The sequence below is a fragment of the Staurois parvus genome, unplaced genomic scaffold (assembly GCF_062004578.1).
Source record: "Staurois parvus isolate SC_StPar_1 unplaced genomic scaffold, SC_StPar_1.0 ptg000607l, whole genome shotgun sequence".
Classification (NCBI taxonomy): Eukaryota; Metazoa; Chordata; class Amphibia; order Anura; family Ranidae; genus Staurois; species Staurois parvus.
This window is the reverse complement of record NW_028318403.1, coordinates 3,519,235-3,543,648: the sequence shown is the minus strand read 5'-3', so window position 1 is coordinate 3,543,648 and position 24,414 is coordinate 3,519,235. Positions and strand designations below refer to the sequence as shown.

General features: G+C 44.3%; 1 protein-coding gene across 3 annotated transcripts in view; it reads left to right on the top strand.

Moving 5' to 3' along the window:
- The first annotated feature begins 10,920 nt into the window (after positions 1 to 10,920).
- The window catches only part of LOC149449712 (receptor-interacting serine/threonine-protein kinase 2-like), a 123,589-nt gene continuing 110,095 nt past the window's right edge, over positions 10,921 to 24,414 (top strand). For all 3 annotated transcript variants that reach the window (XR_016315376.1, XM_089692876.1, XM_089692875.1), the window contains exon 1: positions 10,921 to 10,982. The gene's annotated coding sequence lies outside the window, so the exon portion shown is untranslated. The remainder of the gene's footprint in view (positions 10,983 to 24,414) is intronic.

Genomic DNA, 24,414 nt, shown 5'->3' with positions numbered 1-24,414 from the left:
TTTACATCTGCAGGAAAATAAATTTAATCTCCAAATACAAAAAGGTTTTTTCACAGTGAGAGCTGTGAAAATGTGGAATAGACTCCCTCAAGAGTTAGTTTTTGGATACACAGAATATAACTGGTTACTAACATTTATAGGTAAAGTTGATCCAGGGAATATCTGATTGCCTCTCGGGGGAACAGGAAGGAATTTTTTCCCTAGAGGAGCAAATTGAATCATGCTTTGCTGGGGTTTTTTGCCTTCCTCTGGATCAACTGTGGGTGTAGGATTATAACTTTTTTTTTTTTTGGTTGAACTGGATGGACTTTTGTCTTTTTTCAGCCAAACTAATTATGTAACTAACTATGCTCATTTACCTAGCCACATAGTCTTACTAAAACATTCAGTGTATAGCTAGTTAAGTGAAGGGCAGGGTTCATATTCTAACATTCCTAGTGAGAAGTCTTATACCAACATCCCCTATGATCAAACAGAAACTGCAGAAAAACCTAACCAGAAACAAATGAAACTGTTTCTGTTTAGGTTTTTCTGAAGTTTCTAAAATATTCAGTTGCAAGACATACAGTACTTATTTTATAGATGCTGAGTGTTTTATTTTTTTAATACTAGTAAGCATTCATTCTGTATAGCATCACCTGAAGTGGTTTCTTTTTCTGCCACCTTTAGTAGATCACTTATACAACATCACAGTTAATGCCAGTCAAATACTATAGATATTTTATGGAGCAAAAACCTATATAATAGTTTGTGCAAACTGTAAGGCCCCTTTCAGACATGACAAACTCTGTCCCGGCCAGCAGGGGATCCACTCACAGATCCCCCGTGGATCAGAGCAGAGCGGGCGAATGACAGGTCCGTGTCTTCTCAGTTTCTGCCTGACAGGTCCGTGTCCTCTCAGTTTCTGCATGCTCTGCTCCATGGGCAGCCAGGCATAAACCGACTCTGCTTTCTGTTTACACCAGACTACCCTCTGATCAGATACACCAAAATGGAAGAGGACAGATCACCTTCTGTTTTGTTTTGAGCGGACTGGATCATACCAGACTACACCCGCCCGTCCAAAGGGGTGAATAGATCATCCGATCTGAAAAACTGACAAGTGGACCCAATCGAACCTGCTGTGTGACAGGGGACGTTGTAAAAGAGCTAGTCCCAGAAACATTCTTATGTACAAGTTATATAACAGGGCCTTTAAGGGTTTATTCACACCAGAACACGGTGCTGGAAACCAATGTCCTGTATATGCTGGGTGTGCAATCTGCTATGGGTGTCAACAGGGGCGGACTGACAACTCATGGGGCCCCCGGGCAATAAGGGATCATGGGGCCCCTGTGTCCTTGGCCACACTCAAAGCACACCCAAAAAAGCCTATAAAAGTTACCAGGGGCATTTCATGGGGCCCCCTACTGACCCCGGGCCCTCGGGCAGTGCCAGAGTGCTCAAATGGTCAGTCCGCCCCTGGGTGTCAATATATTCCTAACAACAACCCAAATGCACAGTGCATTTGTCTGCACCGGATCTCATGGTACATTTTGAAAAGTAGGGCATGCACTACTTTTTGTGCAATCCAGTACAATTACAGCCCATTCCAACGAATGGGCTATAAATTGCACCACACTGAGTGGCAAAGGAACCAGTCCTCAGAGCACTCCCTTCAATACGCACTAGACTGAGCTCCCTCAAGGATCACTAAGCCCTTGTTCACACTGAATGCAACTTTGAAATCATGCTATTTCACTTGAATTATTGCGATTTCAAGGCTGCAGATCAGTGAGATTTGTACCTCTGATTTCACTGCGGCTTGCAACATCATTTAACAGAAGTCAATGAAAGTCACAATGAAATCAGAAAAGAGTAGTGCAGGAACTATTTTTGAAATTGCGCTACTTCAAATTGCACTGATTAAAGGTGGGAATATACAATTAGAAAATCGACCCATCGGTCAATCGTTCGTTGGGCAATACATAGTGGTGACGTCTTTCATACAAGTGGAAGTGATACGGTGTGCGTGTGACCTTGTAGCCACGCCCTTCCGGCCAGAACGAGCGATATACACAACAATTACCAGCAATTTTAACCTTGGAAACTACTAAGCAACTTATTCACTTCCTTGTTATCTCTCGCCTTGACTATTGTAACTCCCTCCTCATCGGCCTACCTCATCGCAGGCTATCCCCTCTTCAGTCTATAATGAATGCTGCTCATCCACCTTACTAACCATTCTGTATCTGCCACCCCTCTCTGCCAATCCCTCCACTGGCTTCCCATTGCCCAACGGATACAATTCAAAACATTAACAATAACATATAAAGCCATTTATAACTCTGCCCCAAATTACATCATCGATCTTGTCTCCAAATATTACCCAAACCATACTCTCTGCTTCTCGCACGACCTCCTGCTCTCTAGCTCCCTCGTCTCCTCCTCTCATGCTCATCTCCAGGACTTCTCCAGAGCTTCCCCCATCCTCTGGAACTCTCTACCCCAATTTATCAGACTGTAGCCTACTCTGCTCACTTTTAGGCGATCTCTGAAAACCTATCTCTTCAGGGAAGCCTATCCTGCCCTCAGCTAATAATGGAATCTTCAACTCCTCCTACCAGTTCAGCCCCCACAGTTTTTACCTTTTGTACCACTAGCCCCTCCCTCCTAGATTGTAAGCTCCAAGGAGCAGGGCCCTCCTAACCCTCTTGTATTGAACTGTATTGTTGCTGTATTGTCTCCCATTATATATTGTAAAGCGCTGAGCAAACTGTTGGCGCCATATAAATCCTGTATAATAATAATAATAATAATAAGTATATTATAGTTTATTACATGACCTATATACATAAATAGTGATACATAAAAATATAATCTGCAGAATTCTGGTTTCATTATCTCATTAGGCCAATCTACTTTTAATATTTGGATTTTTCGTTCATGTTTATGAAGATTCCTTGGACATAAACATCCGGGTCATCTTCTGCTTCCGCTCATGCGTGATAGTGCTTGACAGATTTTTTTCGTACGACCGTCATACCACCACATAGAAAATCGGCCATTCGTATGCGGAACAACAACATTTTTCACTGTTGTTCAACCGGATTTTTTCGTTCACAATATTGTTATCGGTTAAAACATCCTGCTCATCAACGAAGAGAAAATTGTTCAATCAGTGGTTACACAAATTTTTGTACGATTTTCTTATCGTGTGTACGGGGCATAAGACAATGCCATAGAAATACATTTGATGCAACTTCAAGTGCAATTTGTAACTTGCATGTCGCACCTGAAGTTGCTCCGCAGTGACTCAGGGCTTACAGTGAGTTTCACACATCTATTTTACTTGCATTGTTGTTTAGAAGTTACCGCTGCTGAAAATTTTAAATCATCAAAAATGATGCACCTAACAAGCCAATGATCAAAACAACTACTGTGATGAAAGCTAAAAAAAATAGGAACAGTTAATGCAATGGCCATTCTTGCATTGTTTCTGCTAGTTGCCAGTCTGTTACTGTCTGTTTAATATTGATTGGACACTGGCCAAATATTTTCTTGGAGCCCTCCCCATGCACTGCAGAAGATCAGGCAGGGATTGCAACTGGTTGCCAGAGTTTACAGCATATCATTACCACTCACTGATTGGTTGCTAGAGGTTACTGCGCATAATTACCGCTCACTGATAGGTTGCTATTGGTTACTGTTCACCATTACCACTTATTCATTGGTTGCTAGAGGTTAACGTGGCATTTTCCTTATGGAGGGGCCCCTGGACTGAAAGTAACAGTCTCCCTATGGAGGGGCCCCTGGAATGGAGGTAGCAATCTCCCTAAGGAAGGACCCCTGGACTGGGGGTGGCAATCTCTCTATGGAGGAGTCCCTGGACCGGAGGTAGCAGTCTTCCTTATGGAGGGGCCCTTGTACTGGAGGTTTCAATTTCTCTATGGAGTGACCCCTGGACTGGAGGTGGCAATCTGCCATTGGAGGGGCCCCTGGACTGTAGGTAGCAGTGTTCCTTATGGAGGGGCCCTTGTACTGGAGGTTTCAATCTCTCTATGGAGGAGCCCCTGGACTGGAGGTGGCAATCTCTCTGAAGGGGGCCTTGGGTGGAAATAGCAGTCTCTTTATGGAGGGGCCCCTGGACTGGAGGTTTCAGTCTCTATATGGAGGGGCCCCTGGACTGGAGGCAGCAGTCTTGCTATGGAGGCCCTCCAAGGAGAGACTGCTACTTCCAGTCCAGGGCCCCTCCATATAGAGACTGCTACCTCCAGTCCAGGGGCCCCTCAATAGGGAGACTGCTACCTCCAGTTCTGGGGCCCCTCCTACTGTAGGGTGACATTAGAATGGAATCCCCTGGAGAATAGCAAATCAGTGCAAAGTACAGTGACAGTAGTGCAGAAACACTGTGCACCCCCCGGCACTGTAGGGATTAAGGTGCCCACTTGTAATTTGTGATATAGCTTTAGAACAGTGGTCTCCAAACTGTGGCCCCTTGCTTGCCTTTATCCGGCCCTTAGGGCACCATTCCATACACTGCCTCCAACAGGGCATTATTCTTTCCACTGATACAGACAATGGGGGACTATTCCTTCCACCGACAACAATGTTGCAGCACTATTCCTTCCACTTATAACAGCAATGGTGCACTTTTCCTCCCACTGATACCAATGAAGGGGCACAATTCCTCCCACTGACACCATCAATGGGGCGCTATGTCTCCCACTGCTACTAATAAAGGGGTACTATTTCTCCCATTGACATCAATGGTGGGTCACTATTCCTCCTAATGACACCAACAATGGGGCACGATTCCTCCCACTGATACAAACAACGGGGCACTGTTCCTTCCACTGATACCAATGATGGGGCACTATTCCTTCCACTGATACAAACAACGGGGCACTGATCCTTCCGCTGATGCCAATGATGGGGCACTATTCCTTCCAATGACACCAACTATTCCTCCTATAATACTAAAAATGAAGCATTCCTACTCCCACTAACCACAGTCCAGCCCTCCTAATGTCTGAAGAACAGTAAACTGGCCCCTTGTTTAGCAAGTTTGGAGACTCCTGCTTTAGACCATCTTACTCTTACATGAAGGAGAAGGCTGGTTGATGCAAAGTTAGTGGAGATATACTGTATATTTTTTAGCAATACTTTGATTTTTTTTATTTTAATATTCATAAAGGCTGCAGATCGTAGAGTACAACATTTGCAGTAGATTTAGTACAAATGTAAACACCCCTCTAGGCAAATATAAAGACCAGCAGGGAGAGACATGACAGTTAAGTGTAGATTGACACAAAGTATACTTTGTCTGTTGGAAAACATGGAATATCCTATGCTAATACAATATATTCTTCATCAGTTATGGTGGAAATGTGTAGATTGGTTATAGTAGATTAAAATGGACAGTGGAAGTAGGTTTGGCTTTGACAACACTTGACGCCATGAGAAGAGATATAGAAAGAGCAAAAGGGGGTGGAAGAGAGTAATATGGAAGGGAAAAAGGAGAAGGACCCTGCAGCCTCTCCATGGAATGCAGCCCCATCACAATGTGAATGTGGAGGACCAGAGGCAGATAGCTGGTCAAAATTACAAAAAAATTGTGCACGATATGCCATAGCTCCCAGATCTCAATATATTTATTCAGGGAATCATGGAGGAAAAGTTTTCCATCTGTCTGATATCTCGGATCTTCTTATAAAGTGTCCCTATTCTTTTTACAGTACTGTAACAAATCACTGACAAGGGACAAGCATTCATCCATCAGTGTCAGGACACCTGATATGTTTCTTACTCCTTGCAGACTCAGCAAAAAGTGAAGTATAAAGCTGACAGCATATACATCTTCAAAAACAAGTCATCAGTGGTGTCTCCTCTAAATAAATGCTGACTAATTAATTTTAAATGTATAAATCAGGAGTCTCCAAACTTCCTAAACAAAGGGCCACTTTATTGTCCTTCAGACTTTAGGAGGGCCAGACTGTAGCCAGCAGGAGTGCAAATTTTTCTGGGATCAGTGGTAGTAAACATTGCCACATTTGGTATAAGGGAGAGGATTGTGCCCCAAAATTGGTGTCAGTGGGGGGAATAGTGCCCCATCATTGGTGTCAGTGGGAGGAATAGTGCCCCATAGTTGGTGTCAGTGGGAGGAATAGTGCCCCATAGTTGGTGTCAGTGGGAGGAATAGTGCCCCATCATTGGTGTCAGTGGGAGGAATAGTGCCCCATAGTTGGTGTCAGTGGGAGGAATAGTGCCCCATAGTTGGTGTCAGTGGGAGGAATAGTGCCCCATCGTTGGCATCAGTGGGAGGAATAGTGCCCCATTGTGGGTGTCAGGGGGAGGAATAGTGCCCCATCATTGGTGTCAGTGGGAGGAATAGTGCCCCATTGTTGGTATCATTGGGACGAAGAGTGCCCCAACATTGGCGTCAGTGGGAGGAATAGTGCCCCATAGTTGGTGTCAGTGGGAGGAATAGTGCCCCATAGTTGGTGTCAGTGGGAGGAATAGTGCCCCATCATTGGTGTCAGTGGGAGTAATAGTTCCCCATTGTTGGTGTCAGTGAGAGGACTAGTGCTCCATAGTTGGTGTCAGTGGGAAGAATAGTGCCCCATAATTGGTGTCAGTGAGAGGATTACTGCTCCATTGTTGGTGTCAGTGGGAGGAATAGTGCCCCATAATTGGTGTCAGTGGGAGGAATAGTGCCCCATTGTTGGTGTCAGTGGGAGGAATAGTGCCCCATTGTTGGTGTCAGTGGGAGGAATAGTACCCCATAGTTGGTGTCAGTGGGAGGAATAGTGCCCAATAATTGGTGTCAGTGGGAGGAATAGTGCCCCATAATTGTTGTCAGTGGGAGGCATCATGCCCCATTGTTGGTGTCAGTGAGAGGAATAGAGCCCCATGCTTCATATCAGTGGGAGGAATAGTGCCCCATTGTTGATGTAATTTGGCAGAAATGTGTCTTGTATCAGTGAGGGGAATAGTGTCCCAAGGGCTGGATAAAAGCAACCAAATGGCCATATCTAGCCCTTGGGCCGCAGTTTGGAGACCACTGCCTCAAAGGATCAGGCGTAATGTAGGTTCTAATGGCAAAACCAAAGAGTAGGTATGTGAAAAACATGGTTAAATAACTAAGTGATACAAATCTGAAGTTGGGTGAAATTATGTAATGAGCATATTTTATAGTCACACTGCAGTGTTAAAATTTGCAATACTTTGGGTACAAGTCACCAGTAAGATAAAACCTAACATCAGCAACAGTGGACAAAATTAAAATGGCCACCAGTGGCAGGGACACCATGTATTAAAAAAAATAAAAATAAATCAGGGAACATTTCATTGAGGTCATAGTGGAGTCATTAAAAGTGTTTTTTATTATTATTATTATTATTATTATTATTATTATCATCTCATTAAAAGATGAGTACAGTTATTGTAGAAAAGAGGGATGCACCTGGAAGAGTGGCAGAGGAGAATGATTTTTTTCAAAATACAAGTGGGGGTGACCTGGAGTTGAGCTTTATTTGTCACAGTATCACCAGCTGTCTAGTAAATGAAAGTGATACTAAACGTAAAAATGTTTTTCACCTTAATGTATTCCTTGCATTAATGTAAAAAATGTTTTCCGTTTCCCTGTGCTCTCTCTTCCCTGTGTGAAGGGGAAGTCAGGGGAGAAGAGATCCAGCACTGTACATGGCTACATCTCTTCTGCTTACTCTTCCTCCTCACACAGGAATTTGAACAGCAACAGGATTACAGCAGGAATTTTCAGCTTTCAGCGCTATCACACTTTGAATGACAATTGCGCAGTCATGCAATACTGTACCCATAGTAAATTTTTACCATTTTTTTGAGACAGATAAAGCTTTATTTTGGTGGTATTTATTCACCGCTGCGATTTTTATTTTTTTTACTATGTAAATGAAAAAGTCCAAAAATTTTGAAAAAAAGTGTTTTTTTAATAAAATTTTGCAAATAAATAATATTTCATCATAAATCTTGGCCAAAATGTATTCCGTTATTTTTTTTGTAAAAAAAAAAATCCAAATTAGTTTATAACCAAAAATTATAATTTTTAAACATTTTTTTTTACATTTTTATTTTATTTTTTTATATTATTATTTTTTTTTTTTTTTTTTTTTTTTTTTTTACATACTGTCACCCTAGCAGTACAGTGTCACCATGGTGACACTGTACTACTTGTGGGTGGTGATGAAGATTTTTTTTTTTTTTTACACTGATTGCTTTTACACCCATATAGGATGTAAAATCAATCATTTATCTTTCTCTCTGTCTGCATTCTTGCAGTCATTGAGAAGTACTGAGTGAGCTGTGATTGGTCACAGCTTGTCACATGGTACAAGGCTGTTGTGAATAGCCTTGTACCATGTGACCTCTGTGATCATTCACAGATTTTACACGTAGTAAGCAATGATGTCACAAGTGACATCTTGTTACTACTTTGCATGTGATCACTGATTCGCCAATCAGTGATCACATGATCGGGACCTCGTATAGAGGTCCCGTCCGACGATCGGTGTTTCACTGTGTCCGGAGGACACAGCGGGCACCGGATAGCGGTGCTGCGCGCTCCCAGGGAGCACACACAGCTAGAAAAGGCGGGTGCCGTTTATGAATGGCAACCCGCCCCTGAACTGACACCGCCCTGCCGTTTATAAACAGCAGGCGGACGGCAAGTGGTTAATAAGCCTTAGCAACTAATGGGTTATTAACCTCCCTGGCAGTATTCCTGAGTGTAGCTCGGGGTAAAGTTTCAGTACCACAGGCGGTAACCCCGACCTACACTCGGGCTTACCATGCGGCGATCAAAGACTGCTGCTCTCTCAGCTCTCAGTCTTCACTGAGGACAGCAGTGACTATCAATCACCGCTCTGTGTGCTGCCCTTCAAGCGCTCACTGGTGCACTGGGCTGTGGAGGAGGCCGGAGCTGCTGTCAGAAAAAAAGGCAGACTTTTTACATTGTACATCCTCAATGCATATGATGCATAGGGCCTTAGTGTTATACCTCCTCTTGGGTCCCAGTACTGTAAAAAGTTCCTTAAATTAAAAAGTTGGAATTAAAATGAGTTAGGGTTCATGTACACTGCAACTGATAAACTCACGTTCAGGAGCTTTCCTGCGTTTTATTCAGCAGCCCCTGAACTCTCCCTAATGTTTTCCTTTGTGTCCATGTACACTATGTCATTTACAGGCAGTTGAGTTTACAGTCCTTTTTTTAAATGCACCAGACTTGCAGTCAGGAGTAGATTTTATCAGCATTTCAAACGCCAAACGCTTGTAAATGCAGCTAACCGCGTTTATAAGCATTTGCGTTTAAAAGCGTTTTTTAACTGTTCCATATCCAGATGCTGTCCAAAGCCTTTTTTCATCATCAGAAATGCATGCAAAGCATTTTCTATGTATTCAAATGGACCCGGTACACCAGCGCAGTCAGTTCCAAGTTTTGCGTTAAGGAAAAAATGGTAGAATGTGCCGCATTATGCTCATGATGGGATCCATAGTGAATACCACCAGAAAAGACAGATCATCTCAACACATACTGCTCTCTCTGCTTCTGCTCTCTCCATTTCCCTCAAAATGTCTGAAATAGTTAATTTTTTACTGTTTTTCAGTGCATTCTGGGCATTTTGGAAGGTCTCCTGAGGTTATCTTAAAAAACCGCTTCTAAATGCAAACGCTCATAAACGCGCATAAACGCGGTATGCAAACGCAGCTAAACAGACTTTTTTTAACCTACGTTTTCCAGCAGTCAGTTTCCATCATTCAGAAGAGTTTTCCAAATGTCTCGCGGAGCCTTAATACCCACTTTGTATTTGGAATCCAGGGGGAAATTATTTTCTCTTGCTCCAGGATCAATCTGGAAAAAATATTTCAATTAGGATACATGTTGTGGCTATAACTGCTTGCTAGGGGATTCCCCTAACTTTAGAGAGATTTCCTTTCACTTTCTTCTGTGTCGAGATTGATATGAATGGTTCAACATACTCTATACAAGACTGCAGAAGGACAACAGCATCATAAAAATTAATCATTTAAAGAAGTGGTCACCAACCAATGGTCCGTGAACCACTGGTGGTCCACGATCAAAATTTTGCTGGTCCGCAGAAAAATCTGGACATTATTTGCATTTTTTAAGCTTTATTAATAATAAAATAAAAATAATATTCTAAGAAATTCTTATATTCTGAATGACAATTTTCGCCTTTATATTGCACTAAATTCACAAACTGTACTAGAGAGGGGGAAACAAGAGAGGCGCACATGGCGTCAGGGTAGTTGTAAGGCAACCTTTGCCGAGCCCTACGCTTCAGTATTGTCGGTACCGGTCTCGGCTTGAAATAAAAACGGCTCTCTGTCTTGCAGTAACATCTTTGGAGCCAAAAATCCATAAATTTATTTCAAACAAGTAGGAACAAATATCACACTAAAAATGTGTAATACTTAAATACGTTTCAATCATTTTGTAATAATTAAACTAACTTTAATAATGTTGTTACAATTAAACAACCTTTAAATATTTTGTTATGATTAAATAAGCATTTATAATTTTGTTATATTAAATAGGTGCATTTCATATTAATAAAATGGAAGTTCTCTGATCATTATTTTACAAATGTATTTATCGTTTTAAAAAATTCATATCAGTAGTCCGCGGGATTTAAAATGATGAATTTAGTGGTCCTTGAGGTCCGAAAAGGTTGGCGACTGCTGATTTAAAGGTCTCTTGTGATTTATTTCTGTAGATTTGACAAATGTTCAGCCTTAGCTGGCTGCTATAAACATGGATTCTACAGAACTAGGAACACATGATTTGGGAGCGGCTAAACTTCCTCATGTTGACTTTTTGACATAGTTACTTTAAAACGTAAAAAGAAAAAAATGCAAGGGGAATTCTCAGGCAGCAGTGGGTGTGGCGTGAAGGTTCTGTGTTTCCAGCTACGCACAGCAAACTCAACTCCTGATCTGTCTGGGTAAGAGCATACTTATTTTTCTCTAATCTGTTTTATTAATTGCAAGCATTAAATATGCTCTGTGTTTAACATTTGTCATGAAAGTTACACAATGAAAAGTAGGTGTCAGCTAGATTTATTTTTACAAGTGCAATGACAAATGACATCTACATTAAGGGACCTCATTCACAAATATGCAGCTCAACAAGTAGGAAATATAAAGTATTTACGGAAGAGCTGTGAGCCAGACTGAGCATCTGACATCGCCAATGTAAGGTTTTATAGATCTTTTTTTATAGTTGAAAGTGGAAGAAAAGCATTCAACATTGCTGTTTATACAAGTAAGGACAGGGTTGGAATGATTAGAATGCTCAATGGTGAATGCTGGAGAAATTGATCTCAGATGTATAACAAACTTTATACTTCTCAGACAAAGTTCTCCTTAATTTAACACATTCAGGCACATTTTAGAATATCTAATCTGTCCCTGCTTGCACAGATTTCTATTTTTTTTCTAAAGACAGCTAAACTCAATGGACCTGAACACAATTGAAATACTAATTAAATTATTTACATGTATTAATATGCATTTAGAAATGTCCTATAAATGAATATTATTTCATATAATAGCATGCTGTTGTGGAAAGTGTACTTGCATGTTCAACAAATGTTAAGCATTTGGATACTTAGACATAAAAATTCTCCACACCAAGCTGCTTATCCTCACCGTCACTTCAAACTCAGGTGCTGGGGGTTATATGAGCCTTCTCTACTCATGGATGCTAAGAAGAAAGCCACCACACACCGGAGGGATCATCAGTGTCTACATGTATTGGAAAGGATATCCACCTTGACATTGACAGCCCTTGTCTAAGACGCGTTTCACCCATACTTTCTCTATGACTAAGCCCTATGGGTGAAACGCGTTACTGGGGCAGTCCTTGACAAGAGCTGTCAATCCCAGGCTTGTGGATATCCTTCCTAACAAATGTGGACATCAGTGATCCCTCAAGCATGCGATGGCTTTCTTTTTAGCACTTGATATGTTAGGTATTTTGTTAGGCTATGACCTTCCTAACAAATGTGGACATCAGTGATCCCATAAGCGTGCGATGGCTTTCTTTTTAGCACTTGATATGTTAGGTATTTGGTTAGGCTATGATTAGGCAGACTGGTCAGGTGGCATCATGCCAATATGGCATGCAGGTCAGTGAATCAATAACCAAGTATCAAATTGGTAAAATACAATCTCTCTGCACAAGAGGCCTCTATGTGTGCACTAAAAGGTGAACTCCAGGCAAACAGACATATACACAGTAGAAAACCATATTATGGAGCTGTTTCAGGTTTATATTTCTGGCCTGCAAAGTTCTGAGATTTGCACAGCTCTGCCACATAGCACAGCCCTGGGCAGCTGAGGAGAAGACCTGATTTTCCTCTTCTACAAATAAGCAGTACATATGTTTTTTCATCCCCTCCCCCAGCCTGTGAATGGACAGTGAAAAGAGAACCAGCAGACTGATAAGCTCATCTTTCTGTCACCTTACTTTTTGCTTCTATCAGCAGGTTCCTTGCACTGCAGCACAGGTGATTGGCCTCCCTTGAGCCCTGCTGTATACGCATTGCAAGAGGATGTATAAATGAATACAGAGCTGCATTAACCACTTGCTGACCGCAGCTACAGCATGGTCGTCCAGTACTGGGAGGGCGTTAAACATATTATACTTATCTGCTCTGTGCAGTGGCTTTGCCCAACCCCGATCGTTCTCTTCTCGGGTCCTAGATTGCTATTGAGCCGCTGCTCTTTGTGTCCATTCACACACAGCGTGCAGCTTGGCCACGCCCCCCACTCTATCCTCATTGGCTCACAGGCTGTGACTGACAGTAGCCAATGGCTACCACTGCTTTCTCAGCCAATGAGGAAGGAGAGATGTGAGGCTCTCCTGCACATCACTGGATCAAGATGTTCCCAATATATTACCAGGGTAATTATTGGAGATTATAAATAGGATGAGTCTTAAATATATATGGGCTAATAAAAAACCGAGAGTAAACTAAGAAACACTGTGTAAAGACAGAATTAACGGGGCCCTAAGCGTGTTGGACTTTAGGAGCTATTACTGTGTTGATTTCATGAATAGCAGATTGGATATATAATTTAGGGGGGAAAAGGTGGGTAGAGATAGAAAGTACACTGAGTGAGACACAATACGATAATATAATCTGGCTTCCACAACAGTATCGAAATCTCTCTGAAAACACAAGCAATTTAACACGGAATGTTCTTAGGATATGGGATGGAATCTAAACAAAAAAGGAGGTGGGAGTATAATTCACTGTTAATATCACTGGAGGGAACAGATTTTCTCTCTCCTGGGAAAGACAATATACAGTTTAATGGATAAAAGATAGAAATGCATGTTTGAAAGATATCACTGATAAAGGGGAATTGTTTTCTTTTGTAGATTTAAAAAATAAGACAGAAGTATTTTTTAGGTTGGATGAGTGGCGTTACTACCAACTAAGACAATTTGTAACGGCAGAAATTAACTATATATGTTTAGTAAAGGTGGTATATTACACCTAGTGTGGCACATCATTTACGAGCAAGAGTTCACCTTTAGGTTGGAGGGGATGTGGGATGAAGGGGACAATGGCACATATTTGGTGGAAATGTCCTAAAATACAGGAATTCTGGTAAGGAGTAATACAAAAAATACAGAAGATAACGGGCATTAGTGTATTGAAGGACCCTTGGGTTTGTTTATTTCACAACTCTGAGTATACAGTAAAATAACATAAGAGCATGATGATATTTAATTTACTAAATGTAGCTAAAGGACTGATTCCCAGATCCTGGCAGATGCAGGAAACGCTGAAAATAAATGACTGGGTAAACAGGGTGGAGTTTGTATATACAGTAGGATGGAGGAACTATATCACACTGGAGAGGATAAAATTGAACATTTTTTAAAAATTCTGGGACAGATGGAAGGACTTTAAAACATCTAGGAGATATTTGGAACTGATCGGAGTGTAAAGAGAGGAAGAGATAAGGATAGAAATAAGTGCCCTTATAGTAGCTGGTAGGTAGAGAAGGAGAAGGGAGTGAAGAAAAATAATTGTAGGATTAAATAGTGGAACAGATGGAAAAGACAAAGAAAAAGGAAATATGAGGAGGTGATGGGAGGGGTGGAGGGGGAGGGAGAGGGGAAGGTAATATGTACAATTAGTTATGGAAACTGTGATTGTAATGTTTTGGAAAATTTGTTGACTTTATAATGTAAAATTAATAAAAATATAATAAAAAAAATATGGGGCTCAGGTAAGTTTTAGGGGCTGCTGCAGATGCATAGAATGCATGAAGGTAAAATGCCTTGAGCCTTCACAAACACTTTAAGGGATTGTTTTGAAATAAAAAAAGATTGTTGAAATGATCCTTGGTCTTTGTAACTACAGTAAACCATTGGTCCCAAAAGGAAAGCAGTCAGCAGCCTCCAGACTCTTCCATCATAAGTTACTTTCTAACAGCCACACCTCTAGCGCATACCTGTCATAAAATGTATTCCCTAAAGGAACTATAAGATATGTGTAAATTTAAAGTACATGTTCAGCTTTCTAAGAACTTTTGATCAGCCCCCTTCTTAAACTTTTTATTACTCAGAGCAGGTCTACTTAAAAATACAGTGCAAAGTTGTCCACAATTGTGCACTAATGTTCCATAGACTTGAAAGGGACACTGCTCTAAAGATACAGTATATCTGTCAGGGATCCCCTCGATCCCCGCCGCGATGGTCCCTGTGCAGGGACGCGGGCTCTAGGTCCGGGCCGGCCGCGGCGCGTGAGTTCGCGCATGCGCAATAGGAGCCGCGGCCGCCCGCTGGGCACCAATGGCAGCGCAGGGCGCGATATTTAAACGGCCCTGAGCTGTCATTCAGTGCCTTCTGGTCTTGTCCTTGCCCTGTATCCTGTATCCTGTATCTGAACCTGAACCTGTAAGTTGCTGACCCGGATTGTACCTGACCACTGCTGAATTCTCCTGCCCAGACCCTTGCTTTGCCTGACCTCTCTTCCGTATGTCCCCTATTGGATTTGACCTACTGTTGATGACCTGGCGTGTGACCCGACTATTCTCTGCCCGCTGCCTTGTACCGTGCTGTCCTCCCCGTTACCGACCCGGCTTGCCCGACTCTGCACTTGTCCATCCATCCATCCATCCATCCATTCCTCTCAGCGGGGTTCCCAGACCTCCTCATATCAGGCTCTCTCCCGTGGGAGCCCCTGGCGACCACCCCTACCACTGACGGGTGCCCTCAGTAAGCACGACCTGGTCCCGGGGTACTCCAAGTCCATCCCCACCATCAGGGGCTCTGGTGAACAAGTACTCTGGGACTTAGACTCCGTGCGCTGGGGACGCCTGATTAGTGGAGTGCTAGTGGTGTCGCCAGGCGGTCCCTTACAGTACCAGAAGGCCATGACTGAGCCTAGAGGAGGGCCCTCCCCGCTGGAAGAAATTTGCAGACATCTATCTAATCTGACGCAGGCCGTAGCAGCCCTGCAGGATAAATGCATGCAGCTGGAGCACCGCTTCCAGACCTGCTCCCTATCTGACCCAGCCCCACAGGCCCCAGTTTCTGCACCCCCGGCTGCTCTTGAGCCAGCATCAGGGGCCTCCGCCCCGCTACCTATGGCGGAACCCCGGGTACCCCTACCGGAGCGTTTTCACGGGGACCGCACACGCTTCAGGTCATTTCGTGAGTCCTGCCTCCTATTTTTTGAACTTCAACCCCGTACCTTTTTGACCGAATCAGTGAAGGTGGGATTTATAATCTCACTGTTGCAGGGCGAACCCCAAGATTGGGCCCATCGGTTAAGGGGAAACAATGATCCACACCTAGGAACAGTCAAGGACTTCTTTGAGGCGATGGCCATCCTATATGATGACCCGCAGCGGGCTGCTTCTGCCGAAGCAATCTTATACACACTCCGACAGGGCCGTCGGGCGGCCGAGGAATACGCCTCAGATTTTAGGCGCTGGATGGGGGACACTCGCTGGAACGAGTTTGCCTTGTTGCACCAGTTCCGCATGGGGCTATCAGAACCCCTAAAGGATGAGCTGGCCCGGGTAGAGGTTCCTGAGTCATTAGAGGACCTAATTGCCCTGACGATAAAGATTGACCGACGACTGCGGGAACGCAGGTTTGAGAGGTCCGGCCAGGGTCGTGGAAACAACTGGGGTCCATTCCTAGGCCCCAGCCAACCACCTAGACCAAGTATCCAGAATCCACTCCCAGGAGATGTTCCAGAACCCATGCAACTAGGCCTGGCTCGACCCAAATTATCGCCAGAAGAACACCAGCGGAGACGCTCGCAGAACCTCTGCCTCTACTGCGGGGAAGCCGGTCATATGGTACGATCCTGCCCTCAGAAAATGAGTAAGTGTACCTCTTTTTCTTCCTTGTCTATTGGCAATGTCAGTCCTTCCCAATTCTTAGTTGTACCCCTCTCCTTTCAGCTCCCCGAAAGGACCGTGGAAGTGACAGCCATAATTGATTCGGGGGCATGCAGTTGTTTTCTGGATTTAGACTTTGCTCGTCAGCAGAAAATTCCCCTCCAACCCAGAAAGAGGGGTTTTAACATATTTTTGGCCGATGGTTCCCAGATAAAATCAGGAGTGGTTAATCAGGAAACTCCCCCCATTGCCACTACCATTGCCAACCAACACCGGGAATTCCTCCGCCTGGATGCCATTGCGTCACCTCTGTTCCCAGTCATTTTGGGGCTCCCTTGGTTACGGGCCCATAACCCCCAAATTGACTGGGAAACCGGGTCAATCTTGTTCCCTTCCCCATACTGTCAGGAACACTGCCGCACTTCAGGCCCGGCAGGCCCCCAGGTCCTCCTATGCTCCGAGGGGGATTCTGATCTGAAACAGGTTATTCCCACAGAATATCATGAATTCCTGGACGTGTTCAGTAAACGGGGAGCAGATGCCCTGCCCCCCCACCGCCCGTATGACTGTCCCATTGACCTGTTACCCGGCTCTGAGATTCCTTTTGGGTGAATTTTTCCCCTATCGGAACTCGAGTTGGGGGCCCTGAAGGAATACATTGAGGACAGTCTCCAGAAGGGGTTCATCCGTCCCTCCACTTCGCCAGCAGGGGCGGGGATCTTCTTCGTGGAAAAAAAAGACAAATCTCTGAGACCATGTATAGACTACCGGGAGCTGAACAGGGTCACGATTAAAAATCGTTACCCATTACCGTTAGTGCCAGAGTTATTTCAGAGCCTGAAGACTGCGGTCATATTTACTAAACTTGATCTAAGGGGGGCGTACAACCTAGTTCGCATAAGGGAGGGGGACGAGTGGAAAACCGCGTTCCGTACACGATTTGGGCACTTTGAATACCTGGTCATGCCATTTGGTCTGTGCAATGCACCAGCCACATTTCAGCATTTCGTAAACGATATTTTTAGGGATTACCTGGATATTTTCGTTATCGTTTACCTGGACGATATACTGATTTTCTCATCCTCCCTGAAGGATCACAGGATACATGTGGCAAGGGTGTTGGGGCGGTTACGTCAGCATGGGTTATACGCCAAGGCAGATAAGTGTTGCTTTGAGCAACCTAGCATTACGTTCCTGGGGTTGATTATCTCCACCGCAGGGGTCGCAATGGACCCTCAGAAAGTCTCGGCGATTTTGGAGTGGCCGGTACCCGCGGACAAAAAGGGCGTCCAGCGGTTTATCGGTTTTGCGAATTTCTACCGGAAGTTCATTAAGAACTTCTCGGGTCTGGTCTCCCCCATAACTCAGTTGACCAAGCTTGGAACCCGGTTCAGATGGACGCCGGAGGCTCAGGAAGCCTTTGAGGCCTTGAAGAAACTCTTTACCTCGGCACCCATTCTGGGCCACCCGGACGCTGCCCTGCCATACATCTTGGAAGTAGACGCTTCAGAGAATGCGGTGGGGTCCATCCTGTCCCAGCGAAAGGGCACCAAAGAGTTGCTCCATCCTGTAGCGTTCTTCTCAAGGAAACTTACCCCAGCAGAAAAGAACTACGATATCGGCGATCGAGAGTTGTTGGCCATCAAAACAGCTCTTGAAGAATGGAGGTACCTGCTGGAAGGTGCCTCGCACCCCATCTTGATCTTCACTGATCACAAGAATCTCGAGTACCTAAGGACCGCCAAACGCTTACGCCCATGGCAGGCAAGATGGGCATTGTTCTTCTCCAGGTTCATTTTTCACATCACGTATAGGCCCGGATCTAAAAATACGAAACCTGATGCACTATCTCGCATGTTTGAAGACTCCAAAGAAGATCCGGTACCTGATACGATTCTGTCTGCAGGAAATTTCTTGGCGCTCCAGACGGACCTTCGGTCCAAACTATTGGAGGCATCCACGGCCGCGTCAGTCCCAGTTGGTGTGTCCCTCCAGAACAAGGGGGGACTCCTATGGAAGGATGGGTTGGTCATGGTCCCTGAAGAGGTCCGGACCCTTGTCCTGGGACATTGCCATGACCACCCGATGGCGGGACACTTTGGCCCAGCCAAGACCCTGGAGCTTCTCCAACGCTCTTTTTGGTGGTCAAGTATGGCCAAGGATTGTAAACTCTATGTAAGATCCTGTACCGTCTGCCAGAAAAACAAGCCATCGAGGAACAAGGCTTGGGGACTGCTGCGTCCCTTGCCGATTCCTGAACGACCGTGGCAAGGGATCGCAATGGACTTTATAGTCGAGCTCCCACCGTCCCAAGAACACACCGCGATCTTCGTGGTCATCGATCGATTATCGAAAATGGCTCACTTTGTACCATTGAGGAGGACTCCGTCTGCGTCCGAGACGGCGCGAATATTCATCCAGGAAATCGTAAGGTTACATGGAATCCCGGAGGACATCGTCTCGGATCGCGGGGTCCAATTTACATCTAGATTTTGGAGGGCCCTGTGCAAGGCCCTGGATATCAAGTTGTCCCTCTCCTCTGCTTTCCACCCTCAGACCAACGGACAGACCGAGAGGACAAACCAGACCCTAGAACAATACTTGCGTTGCTACACATCCTTCCTTCAAGATAATTGGTTACCACTGTTACCTTTAGCGGAATTTGCATATAACAACGCAAGCCATTCAGCGACAGGGCAATCTCCGTTCTTCTCTAATTACGGATTTCACCCTGTCTTTCTTCCTGATTTGGTCTCTGAGTGCCCAGTTCCGGCAACGCAAGACGCATTAAACTTCTTCTCCTCGAACAACAAAGTACTACAGGAAGCCATCGCTCGGGCCCAGGAGGATAACAGGAATGCATATAACAAGAAACGAAGAGGGAATCTGGTGCTGAAGCCTGGGGATAAGGTCTGGTTGGCAACAACCAACTTGAGAATGCTTTGTCCCTCAAAGAAATTGGGACCTAAATTCGTGGGGCCTTTTTGTGTGAAGCGAATGGTCAACGAGGTGGCATATGAACTTACCCTCCCTGAAACATTCAGAATTCATCCTGTTTTCCACGTGTCCTTACTTAAACCTGTGATCCCGGATGCCTTCCCAGAACGTGAATCCAGACCTCCGGAGGCCATAACGGTGGAGGGACAAGAAGAATATGAGGTGGAAACGATCCTGAAGTGCCGAAGAAGGGGGGGCCAGACCCAATTTCTTATAAAATGGAAGGGCTATGGCCCCGAGGACAATTCTTGGGAACCAGCCCATAATGTCCATGCACCCAGACTTGTCCGGCGGTTTCTTTGTGACCACCCGTGGTGGAGAGATCGGGTGGGCATCCGGAGGTTGCCCGTAGGGGGGGGGCAATGTCAGGGATCCCCTCGATCCCCGCCGCGATGGTCCCGGCGCAGGCGCAGTATGCCGCCCTGTGCAGGACGCGGGCTCTAGGTCCGGGCCGGCCGCGGCGCGTGAGTTCGCGCATGCGCAGTAGGAGCCGCGGCCGCCCGCTGGGCACCAATGGCAGCGCAGGGCGCGATATTTAAACGGCCCTGAGCTGTCATTCAGTGCCTTCTGGTCTTGTCCTTGCCCTGTATCCTGTATCCTGTATCTGAACCTGAACCTGTAAGTTGCTGACCCGGATTGTACCTGACCACTGCTGAATTCTCCTGCCCAGACCCTTGCTTTGCCTGACCTCTCTTCCGTATGTCCCCTATTGGATTTGACCTACTGTTGATGACCTGGCGTGTGACCCGACTATTCTCTGCCCGCTGCCTTGTACCGTGCTGTCCTCCCCGTTACTGACCCGGCTTGCCTGACTCTGCACTTGTCCATCCATCCATTCCTCTCAGCGGGGTTCCCAGACCTCCTCATATCAGGCTCTCTCCCGTGGGAGCCCCTGGCGACCACCCCTACCACTGACGGGTGCCCTCAGTAAGCACGACCTGGTCCCGGGGTACTCCAAGTCCATCCCCACCATCAGGGGCTCTGGTGAACAAGTACTCTGGGACTTAGACTCCGTGCGCTGGGGACGCCTGATTAGTGGAGTGCTAGTGGTGTCGCCAGGCGGTCCCTTACAATATCCCATTCAAGTCATTAGTGGGCAGGTGTCAGAGAAGGTAACTACTGAACTACAGGCGAGGAGGACCCAGTTCTATGTGTTGAGGAGGTAGGAAAGGGAGCTTGGCAAATTTTGTTGGGAAATTGAACATGATCCAGATCTTATAACTCCTTTAAGGATTCAGGTATGTAAAAGTGTTGTTGTCAGAAAATATCTTAAGATGGGTGAGCCTGAAGACTGCTTTCCTCTAGAGATCAATCACTTACTGTCACTACACCCCAAATGATCACATATAAATATTATTACCAAACATTCCCTTAAATTATGACGCCACCAAATATTTGGACAGTCTTGCAAAGTCTTGGAAAATCATCATTCCATCCAGAATTAGATATTATTTCACAACTGTTCCTCAGTGGGCAAAGATAGGCTGCATCTATCTTTTAATATCTCCTTCAAATATATAGTCTTTCTATAATGTACAGAAAGCCAGTAAACTCTCCAGAGCAGAGATATCCTGATACCTTTAATTTAAAAAAATTTACAAAATCAAACAAACTTGCTCATTCCTTATAACTATCATCACATTTGATAAGAAATGTTTACATGATCCCCAATCCCCGAGTCTCAACTCCGCCATATACAGACACCTAATCACAGGCGCTCAAAGTCCCAATCCAAGCTGCACAACTGAGTAGGAACTGGAGCTGGGAATTCAATTTCCAGTTGGAGGATTGGGAATGAATACTCCACCATGAAAAGAGCTCCATTAATTCACACCCAATACAATCCAGTCATAAACACATGAAATGGTACCTGGTACCTAAAACAATATCCCGCGTCCACTGAAGCTAGCCTCAGAATTGCTTCCAAGGCTGTCCCCATGCCCCATGGTAGGTAATTTTAGCACTTCCTAAAAATAAATAGATTTTGGGTTAGAGTATACCAGCTGGTCTTTACCATCCTAGGACATTTCCTATGGGAAAAACAAAAACCCTTTTAAAACCTTACTAAACAAGTGAACAGAGAGACTGAAAAATATCAAATTCAAGCTATCAACCCATACTTTTACTAGTGCAATACGTTCGCCAAAGCCTGAAAACTCCAACCTGTACAAACTGACTCACCTTGATGGTAATCTCATGGACATGGTCCTGAAATTCACCTAGGTATAATCTCCTTGAATAAATTGTCCCAGAGCTGGGATGGGCTTCCTATCATTTGATCACTGCGATAGCCGGTCCCATGATCAGGAAGCCCTGTCCCGACTTTTGGCATTATGTACAAAATAAAGGGCCACCAGCCAGGTGTTTTTCCTAATCACCAATTTGAGAGTCATATTTTGTGGGATTCAAAGACAAGCTTTTAGGGAGATGTCAAACTACTACTTAAAAGACCATGTCAATAATGAAGCTTTATTTTAAACAAACATGTATTCGCAACAAAGCAAACACAAGGTCCAAATGCATTTTGATTCTTTTTAAGACATTGCAAGCTTTTTAGAACTTTCTTTAAATGGCATGAGTCTTTAGACAAGCAGTGTTACTAACCATGTCCGAGTTCTCCCCTGCTGGCCTGAAGAGCACCTCTACCTTATGTAATAGAGATGAGGAGAAGTGTAGGTATTCTGTAGTCCAGTAGTGAGAACTTGCTAAAAACATGGCTTGGGCCAGCAGTGCAGCAGATGCAGCTTTGTTGCCTCCCTGCAGGAGATTAGGAGCATACTTGATTTTCCTGATTAACAGGTACTTTTCTGTACTGCAGCATTTTTTAGGAGACAAAATATGGGCTAATGTGCATTTTTTTGTAAATGTGTAAATCCTTTGTGAACCTTGTATAGCATTTATAAACAGAACCCCTAACTTGATAAGTGCTTGAAGTGTAAAGGCAATTTTTAAAAAAATATTCATGTATAGTGGTTCTATAACATTCAAACCAATCCAAACATTATTGTAAAAATAAATTAATTTCATTCGTTGGGCAATGGGAAGCCAGTGGAGGGATTGGCAGAGAGGGATGGCAGACATGGAACAGTTGGTAAAGTGGACAAGTCTGGCAGCAGCATTCAAGACTGAAGACGGGATAGCCCATTAAGTAGACCAATGAGGAGGGAGGTGCAATAGTCAAAGCAAGATATAACAAGGTAGTGAATAAGTTGCTTAGTGGTTTTAGTGGTTAAAAAAGGGTGTATTTTGGAGATGTTATGGAGTTGAAATCTACAAGATTTGGACAGAGATTGGATTTTGGGCTGAAAGGACAGATCAGAGTCCAGGATTACACCTAATACCCTGTCGTGAGGGGAGGGACAGACGGTTGTATTATTGATCTTGATGGAGAAGTTAGGGGAGGGGGCAAAGGCTGGAGGGAGTATTATGAGTTCAGTTTTTGAAATATTGAGTTAGAGAAAGTGGTGTGATCACTATGCTGATATATCAGTTAGTAAGTTAGTAATGCGAGAGGAGACTGAAGGAGTGAGGTGAGGAGTAGAGAGATAGATTTGTGTGTCATCAGCATAGAGAAGGTACTTGAAGCCATTGGAGTTTATCAAGTGATCAAGGGAGGAGTTGTAGATGAAGAGAAGAAGGGGTCCGAGGACAGAGCCTTGGGGGATGCCTACAGCAAGAGGAAGCAGAGAGGAGGAGACAGAGTTATAGGTAATACTGAAGCAGTTCTGTGGGTAGGAGAACCAGGAGACAGCAGAGTCTCTGAGGCCAAGAGAGTGGAGTTTTTTTGAGGAGGGGATGGTCAACAGAATCAAAAGCCGCAGAGAGGTCTAGTAGTAAGAGTATGGAGTATTGGCCATTGGTTTTAGCAGTTAGTAAATCATTAGTGAGTTTTAGTATGGCAGTATCAATGGAGTATAGTAAGCGAAAGCCAGATTGCAAGGGTCAAGAAGGTTGTTGTCAATGAGGAAGGAGCTCAGGCAATTGTAGACTAAGCGTTCTAAGAGTTTAGAGGTAAACGGGAGCAGGGAGATGGGCCTTAAGTTGTTCAGGTTGGTGGGGTCCAGTGAGGGCTTTTTAAGTATAGGGGTGATCAGCACATGCTTTAGAGGGGAGGGGAAGATCCCAGTAGGGTCTTCATATAAATATTCTTCTTAATTGCAGTGATCCTTTATCAAACACCACATGCTCCAGTGATACCAGCTTCACTCAATTAAAGTGCCTCTCACTTTCATACTCAGAACAGTGCGCTTTGTTTTAAATGCTTAACCACCTCCCATCCGGTCGCTGTATATAAACGGCCGGACAGTGGCAGTACAGGGGCAGGTGGCCGTTTATAAACGGCCTCCCCGCCCCCTGCTTGTGCGCGCTCCCTGGGAGTGCGCAGCACCGCAATCCGGTGCCCGCTGTGTAATATAAAAAAAAATATATAAAAATGTAGAAAAAAGTTTAAAAATTATAATTTTTGGTTATGAACTAATTTGGGTTTTTTTTTACTAAAAATATAAAAAATAAATTTTGGCCAAGATTTATAATGAAATGTTATTTATTTGCAAAATTTTATAAGAAAAACACTTTTTTTCCAAAAATGTTGGAAATTTTCATTTATATAGCAAAAAGAATAAAAATCCCGGAGGTGAATAAATACCACCAAAATAAAGCTTTATCTGTCTCAAAAAAATGCTAAAAAATTCATATGGGTACAGTCTTGCATGACCGCGCAATTGTCATTCAAAGTGTGATAGCACTGAAAGCTGAAAAGTGGCCTGGATAGGAATGGGGTGAAAGTGTCCGGACTGGAAGTGGTTAAGTCCCACAGCAACAGTCTGGTCATCGGCTTTCTTCAATCCAGCAATAGTTCTCTCATAGAAAAGAAAAAGGGATCCACAATAATGCAGTGTAGTTAAAAATAAAAATGTTTTTTCCATCTCTGCTAAAATCCTATTTACAAGCATAAACTCTTTTGCACCTACCTTAAAGGGGAACGTCACCCAAAAATGGGAAGTT